This window comes from Syngnathus floridae, chromosome 12, assembly GCF_059516105.1.
Source record: "Syngnathus floridae isolate MCC-2025c chromosome 12, RoL_Sflo_1.0, whole genome shotgun sequence".
NCBI classification, from domain to species: Eukaryota; Metazoa; Chordata; class Actinopteri; order Syngnathiformes; family Syngnathidae; genus Syngnathus; species Syngnathus floridae.
This window is the reverse complement of record NC_142424.1, coordinates 920,001-927,693: the sequence shown is the minus strand read 5'-3', so window position 1 is coordinate 927,693 and position 7,693 is coordinate 920,001. Positions and strand designations below refer to the sequence as shown.

At 35.5% G+C, this 7,693-nt stretch overlaps 1 long non-coding RNA gene across 9 annotated transcripts in view; it reads left to right on the top strand.

The window, feature by feature from the left end:
* Nucleotides 1–2,103: 2,103 nt before the first annotated feature.
* Nucleotides 2,104–7,693, top strand: part of LOC148389319 (uncharacterized) — an 8,997-nt gene continuing 3,407 nt past the window's right edge. The window contains exons 1-6 of one of the 9 annotated variants that reach the window (XR_015861885.1): nucleotides 2,104–2,220; nucleotides 2,439–2,542; nucleotides 2,802–3,130; nucleotides 3,206–3,260; nucleotides 3,328–3,382; nucleotides 4,135–4,154. This is a non-coding gene — a long non-coding RNA (uncharacterized LOC148389319). Of the gene's footprint in view, nucleotides 2,221–2,342; nucleotides 2,373–2,438; nucleotides 2,620–2,684; nucleotides 2,710–2,801; nucleotides 3,131–3,205; nucleotides 3,261–3,327; nucleotides 3,383–4,134; nucleotides 4,155–7,693 lie in introns of those variants that run through there. The other 8 variants (XR_015861887.1, XR_015861888.1, XR_015861882.1 and 5 more) reach the window with 8 other exon arrangements.

Sequence of the window (7,693 nt, the reverse complement as noted above, 5' to 3'; positions counted from 1 at the left end):
TAAATAAAATTAAAAAAAGGCTTGTGGAACTTTTGTTAGCACTGTAGTGCCAGCAAGGGGGGGCTGGGCAGGGTGGTGGGCGACTGTTCCATAAAAAAGAAATGATCAGACATGTATACATTATGGCACAAGTCCTGCACAACTTGATGTATGCTTCAAGAATGTACATTAACATTATGATTTGTTTATTGAATTGAATTACATCAAAATTATATTTGTCTGTGGAAATATGAAATATGGTGATGTCTAAAATCAGTCCATCCCTTCACTTTGCTATTGTCTTCTTTCCCCTCTGAAGGTTTTTATAGATACTGATAATGGTGTTACAAATACTTTCATGTACAGTGTAAATCCCCTTCAAGGAAATTTAATTTATATACGTGTGTATATATATGATAAATCTGAATCTAATGGTGACCTCAAGTGTTTTTAAATATTTCCATCTGTTAATTTCCTTTGGGCCGAGCCCCCTCCGGCCTGCACCTGTAAACTCCTCCATCATAATACATTTCCAAGCTATGTAAAAATGAAAAAATATTGCCATTTACTGCCATATTGCAGGTGCGGGAAAAGTTTTTGGTAACTTTCACGTTCTGCAGGAGCTAAAAGTTTTCCCGCAGGTGCACTTAACGAGGGAATCACACGGACACTCCATTAGGTACACCGCCCTTTTCAAGTGTACCTAATAACAGGCCACTTTATGAGGGAAATATCATGGTCAAAGGTCACAGGTGTCAAGCTCTAGTCCTCGGGGCCGCGTTCCAACATGTTTCCCAAGATTCCCTCGTTAAGTGCAGGTGCGTGAAAAGTCGTGTCATCGTGTTTGTCGTATCATTGTGTGTGTGTGTGTGTGTGTGTATCACTACTGCAGTGTAGTGTTGGCTCGTGAGTGAACGATGGGTTCAAAAGAACGAATGTTTTCAGTGAACGAGAGTGAACGAAAAGATCTAAAGATCTTTGTAGCCATGAGGGAAAAACTTGTTTGGACCCGTTTGAAAATCATTGATTTGATATGACTCAAGAATTGTCTCTGTGCAACGGTGTGGTGTTTCTTAGCAACTGACTTGAAAATGAGTCCACGGGAGCACTGCAACGGCGGCAGAATTTTTGCAAGAACAATTCATTTTAGGATGAACTCTCGATACAAATATTTTCATTTGATTGAAGGCAATGGCGTTAACCACTCGACCAGAGCTCTTGCTGTGCTTAGGGTTTGTGTTAGGCTTGCTCTCGCTTTTGCTGTGCTTAGGGTTAGGCTTGCTTATGCAACCAAATCACCTCAGTTGTTTATCACTTCCTCTGATATTTTTGAACTTACCGTAATTTTCGGACTGTAAGTCGCACCGGAGTATAAGTGAGCAGCAGGGGGGGGGCCCCATTTCAACCCCTTCCACTGAGTGCCAAGCAGGGAAGAAATGGGTACCATTGTTATAGTCACTGGTATGACTCGGCAGGGGTTTGAACCCACCACCTCCCAGTCTCAGGGCGGACACTCTCCTCTTAGGCCACTGAGCTGGTAAACACTTGTGTCGTAGTATAACACTTATAGTCGTTTTTAAATAACGTGTATACCTATATACGCCTAAATATTGTCATCCAATATATCTACTGCAATTTCACATTAGATTGCTGGTTTGAAATTTGCTTTTGATATTATTATTTTTAATAAACATTTATGTTAAAACGTGTCTGGCGTCTTATTCCTTGTTTTTATATTCGCCAATTAAAACATAAAAATCAGACATTTTATATGACAATATGTGTAGGTACACTACACGAGGTTAAAAAAAAAAGAGAATAAATAAAGGGTTAATTGCACAACAAAAGCACGTTTACAAATATACAATACAAATATACTCGATATAAATATTTTCATTTGATTGAAGGCAATGGCATTAACCACTCGACCAGAGCCTGCTCGGGAACCAAAGGAGATTTGGTCATATTGATAGGGTATCCTCCATCCAAACATGTTCGGTGTTGAAAGTTTCAACGGATAGTCCGAAGCAAGCCTTTCCACAGTAGTCACCATGACAGGCGACCACCTGGTGGCGTCAGTGTGCCGAGCGCCGTTGGACGATCAGGAGAAGAAGAAGATTTGAATCGACGGATGTGACGTCAGGGCTTTAGGTCAATTGAAGACAGGTGTGCTCGCTCAAGGGGAGTTATCATATGCAGGTGCCACCGAGCGCGGGCCGGCGGCGGCGGACGGTTTCTCAGGTAAGCGAGCATGCTCGCAAATGTTTGTCGTCTTTGTCGTTTAAAAAAAAAATCCTCTTTTAATATTCATGATTTCCTTATTTCTTAAAACTGACCAAATTTAAACGGATGTCTTCCTTTAGTCCAGCTCGTTCCAGCGGCATTGGTCTTGTGTATGTATGATTTTGTGTGTGTTTTTTAATAACGTTTTCATACTTTATTTTATTGTATGTAAATAGCTGTTAGTCACGTGACCCAATGTGGAGGTACTTGTGGGCGGGGCCTGCTAAAAGACCAACTACGGAAGCTCCCCAAGTACTGATGTGCATTCCAGTTCTTTTAGGTGAACTGAATCTTTAGAATCTCTTTGAACGAATCGTTCACTCACGAGCCAACACTATTTGGGTTTTCAGTCTTGAGGTGAGCGTTGGTTGCCCTTTTGTCACTGTCATGGACACGAGTCTTTGGTGAAGTGGTAAACGTCATTGCCTCTAACACGATGGAACCATGGTTCGGGACCCGACCTTACCCGCGAGCTGTGCTTTGTCGATTTTCACTCACTTCTGCATAAAGTTTGTGACTTTTTTTTTTTTTTTTTGAAGGCAGGTTTCAGTCTTGCCTGTCGGAGAGGTGGGCGTGGTCAAGCCAATTTCAGTTGCGCTGTGATTGGTCAGACTGAATTTGGGCAGAGGTAGGAGGCGGGCAAAGTGGCACTTAGGTTTTTGAAGGCAGTTTTCAGTCTTGAGGTGAGCGACAGGTGCAACCGCCCGCGTGTGAAGTGGCCTGTCACGTGGTACGCTAGTGTGCAAAGCACCATTGGACGAGCAGGCGAGGAAGATTTGAATTGACGGATGTGACGTCATGTCTTCGGGTGAATTGGGGAAGTTGTCAAATACCGGTGCAATCACCCGCGCAGCGGGCGGTTTCTCAGGTAAGCTAACATGCTAGGAAATGTTTGTCGTTCATTGGCGTTTCTCACGACGGACGCCTTGTTTGTTTGTTGCAGGATTCAAGGCGAGTTATCAAATGCAGGCGCCACCGACCGTGTGGCGGTTTCTCGGGTAAGCTATCAAATGTTTGTCGTTCATTGGCGTTTCTCACGACGGACGCCTTGTTTGTTTGTTGCAGGATTCAAGGCGAGTCATCAAATGCAGGCGCCACCGACCGTGTGGCGGTTTCTCGGGTAAGCTATCAAATGTTTGTCGTTCATTGCCGTTTCTCACGACGGACGCCTTGTTTGTTTGATGCGAACAAATATCTTGAAAACCTTTTCACACTCGTCCCGGCCACCGCGACTGTCGTTTTGCCGCTACAGTATTTCAAACCTCTTTGGCGTTGTGTTTCGTCAAATTAACAATGTTGCATTACATATAGTGTGCTATTTCCGTGTTATGCAAACTGATGAATGTGACAAATTTGTTACGTCATGTTCAAATCTATTCCAAGATGGCGCCCGCCCGCCCGCCTTCCGTTATGCAACAAACATTTGCGAGCGTGATTTTCTCCCGTTTAGTGGACTGCTCGATTCATGCCGACATTTTTGAGTGAGTTGATGGATGATAAAATTAAATTATTATAATTCGGATACTTTTGTAATTATTATAACTCATTACAATATACTGATAATTGTATACATATTTTAAATATAAAACTGGAGTTGGTATGTGTAATTGTTGCAAAAATATCATGCCATTGCCACTCTACTCAATGTCTATAATTGTAACTCCCAGATGCAGAGCAAATAGTATGGTATGATATTGTATGGTATTGTATTGTATGTATTGTATTGTATGCATTGTGTGTATGGTAGCGTATGGCAGGGTATTGTATGTGTTCTATGTCAATCAATCCATCCATCCGTCCGTCCACCCATCCGTCCATCCAACCCATCCACCCACCCACCCATCCACCCACCCACCCATCCAACCCATCCAGCCCATCCAACCCATCCACCCATCCATCCACCCATCACCCCATCCATCCAACCCATCCACCCACCCATCCACCCACCCATCCACCCACCCATCCATCCACCCAGCCACCCATCCATCCAGCCACCCAGCCATCCACCGCTTATCCGAACGTCGGATTGCGGCGGCAGCTGCTTTAGGAGGGACTCCCAGACTTTCCTCTCTCCAGCCACTTCATCCAGCTCAACCCAGGAAATCCCAAGATTTGTATGTATTGTTTGTTTTGTTGTTTTTTGTTTTGTTTTTTGTTTTTCTTGTTTTGTTTTTTGTTTTGTATCTATTGTATTGTATGTATTGTATTGTATGCATTGTATTATATGTATTGTATGTATTGTATTGTATGTATTTTTTGTTTTTGGGGTTTTTTTGTTTTTTGTTTTTTTTGTATGTATTGTATTGTATGTATTGTATTGTATGTATCGTATTGTATGTAATTGTATGTATTGTATTATGTATTGTATGTATTGTATTGTATGTATTATTTTATTTTATTTTTATTTTTTTGTTTTTTGTTTTGTTTTGTTTTTTGTTTTGTATGTACTGTATGTATTGTATTGTGTGTATTGTATGTATTGTTTTGTTTTTGTTTTCTTTTTTTTTTTTTTTTTTTTTTTGTATTGTATGTATGTATTGTATGTATTGTATTGTATGTATTGTATGTATTGTATTATATGTATTGTATGTATTGTATTGTATGTATTGTTTTTTTTTTTTTTTTTGGTTGTGTTTTTGGTTTTTTTGTTTTGTTTGTATTGTATTGTATGTATTGTATTGTATGTATTTTTTTTTTTTTTTTTGTATTGTATGTATTGTATGTATTGTTTTTTTTTTTGTTTTGTATGTATTGTATTGTGTGTATTGTATTGTATTGTATGTATTGTTTTTTGTTGGGTTTTTTTGTTTTGTTTTTTTTGGTTTTTTTGCATTGTATGTATTGTATTGTGTGTATTGTATGTATTGTTTTTTGTTGGGTTTTTTTGTTTTGTTTTTTTGTTTTTTTTGCATTGTATGTATTGTATGTATGTATGTATGTATTGTATTGTCTGTATTGTATGTATTGTATGTATTGTATGTATTGTATGTGTTTGTATTGTATGTATTGTATTGTATGTATTGTATTGTATGTATTGTATTGTATTGTATGTATTGTATGTATGTATTGTATGTATTGTATTGTATTGTATGTATGTGTTGTATGTATTGTATGTGTTGTATGTGTTTCTATTGTATTGTATGTATTGTATTGTATGTATTGTATTGTATGTATTGTATGTATTGTATTGTATGTATTGTATGTATTGTATTGTATGTATTGTTTTTTTTGTTTTTTTTGCATTGTATGTATTGTATTGTATGTATTGTATGTATTGTATTGTATGTATTGTATTGTATGTATTGTATGTATTGTATTGTATTGTATGTATTGTATTGTATTGTATGTATTGTATGTATTGTATTGTATTGTATGTATTGTATTGTATGCATTGTGTGTATGGTAGCGTATGGCAGGGTATTGTATGTGTTCTATGTCAATCCATCCATCCGTCCGTCCACCCACCCGTCCATCCAACCCATCCAGCCACCCACCCATCCAACCCATCCAGCCACCCACCCATCCAACCCATCCACCCATCCATCCACCCAGCCACCCATCCATCCAACCCATCCACCCACCCATCCATCCACCCAGCCACCCATCCATCCAGCCACCCAGCCATCCACCGCTTATCCGGACGTCGGATTGCGGCGGCAGCAGCTTTAGGAGGGACTCCCAGACTTTCCTCTCTCCAGCCACTTCATCCAGCTCAACCCAGGAAATCCCAAGATTTGTATGTATTGTTTGTTTTGTTGTTTTTTGTTTTGTTGTTTTTTGTTTTGTTTTTCTTGTTTTGTTTTTTGTTTTGTATCTATTGTATTGTATGTATTGTATTGTATGTATTGTATGTATTGTATTATATGTATTGTATGTATTGTATTGTATTGTATTGGTTTTTTTTTTGTTTTTTTGGGTTTTTTTTTTGGTTTTGGTTTTTTTTGTATGTATTGTATTGTATGTATTGTATTGTATGTATTTTTTGTTTTGTTTTTTGTTTTGTTTTTTGTTTTTTTTGTATTGTATGTATTGTATGTATTGTTTTGTATTGTTTGTTTTGTTTTGTTTTGTTTTTTGTTTTGTATGTATTGTATGTATTGTATTGTATGTATTGTATTGTATGTATTGTATGTATCGTATTGTATGTATTGTATTATGTATTGTATTGTATGTATTATTTTATTTTATTTTAATTTTTTTGTTTTTTGTTTTGTTTTTTGTTTTGTATGTACTGTATGTATTGTATTGTGTGTATTGTATGTATTGTTTTGTTTTTGTTTTCTTTTTTTTTTTTTGTATTGTATGTATTGTATGTATGTATGTATGTATTGTATTGTTTGTATTGTATGTATTGTATTGTATTGTATGTATTGTATTGTATGTATTGTATGTATTGTATGTATTGTATTATATGTATTGTATGTATTGTATTGTATGTATTGTTTTTTTGGGTTTTTTTGGTTGTGTTTTTGGTTTTTTTGTTTTGTATGTATTGTATTGTATGTATTGTATGTATTGTATGTGTTTTTTTTGTTTTTTTTTTGTATTGTATGTATTGTATGTATTGTTTTTTTGTTTTTTTTTTGTTTTGTATGTATTGTATTGTGTGTATTGTATTGTATGTATTGTTTTTTGTTGGGTTTTTTTGTTTTGTTTTTTTTGTTTTTTTTTGCATTGTATGTATTGTATTGTGTGTATTGTATTGTATGTATTGTTTTTTGTTGGTTTTGTTTTTTTGTTTTTTTTGCATTGTATGTATTGTATGTATGTATGTATGTATTGTATTGTCTGTATTGTATGTATTGTATGTATGTATTGTATGTATTGTATGTGTTTGTATTGTATGTATTGTATGTATTGTATTGTATGTATTGTATGTATTGTATGTGTTGTATGTGTTGTATGTGTTTGTATTGTATGTGTTTGTATTGTATTGTATGTATTGTATGTATTGTATTGTATGTATTGTATGTATTGTATTGTATGTATTGTTTTTTTTGTTTTTTTTGCATTGTATGTATTGTATTGTATGTATTGTATTGTATTGTATGTATTGTATTGTTTGTATTGTATTGTTTGTATTGTTTGTATTGTTTGTATTGTTTGTATTGTATGTATTGTATGTATTGTTTTTTGTTTTTTTTGTTTTTTTTGTTTTTTGTTTTTTTTGTTTTTTGTTTTGTATGTATTGTGTGTATTGTATTGTATTGTATGTATTGTATGTATTGTTTGTATTGTTTGTATTGTATGTATTGTATGTATTGTATGTATTGTATGTATTGTATGTATTGTATGTATTGTATGTATTGTATGTATTGTTTTTTGGTTTTTTGTTTTGTATGTATTGTATTGTATTGTATTGTATGTATTGTTTTGTTTTGTTTTTTGTTTTGTTTTTTGTTTTGTATGTATTGTGTGTATTGTATTGTAT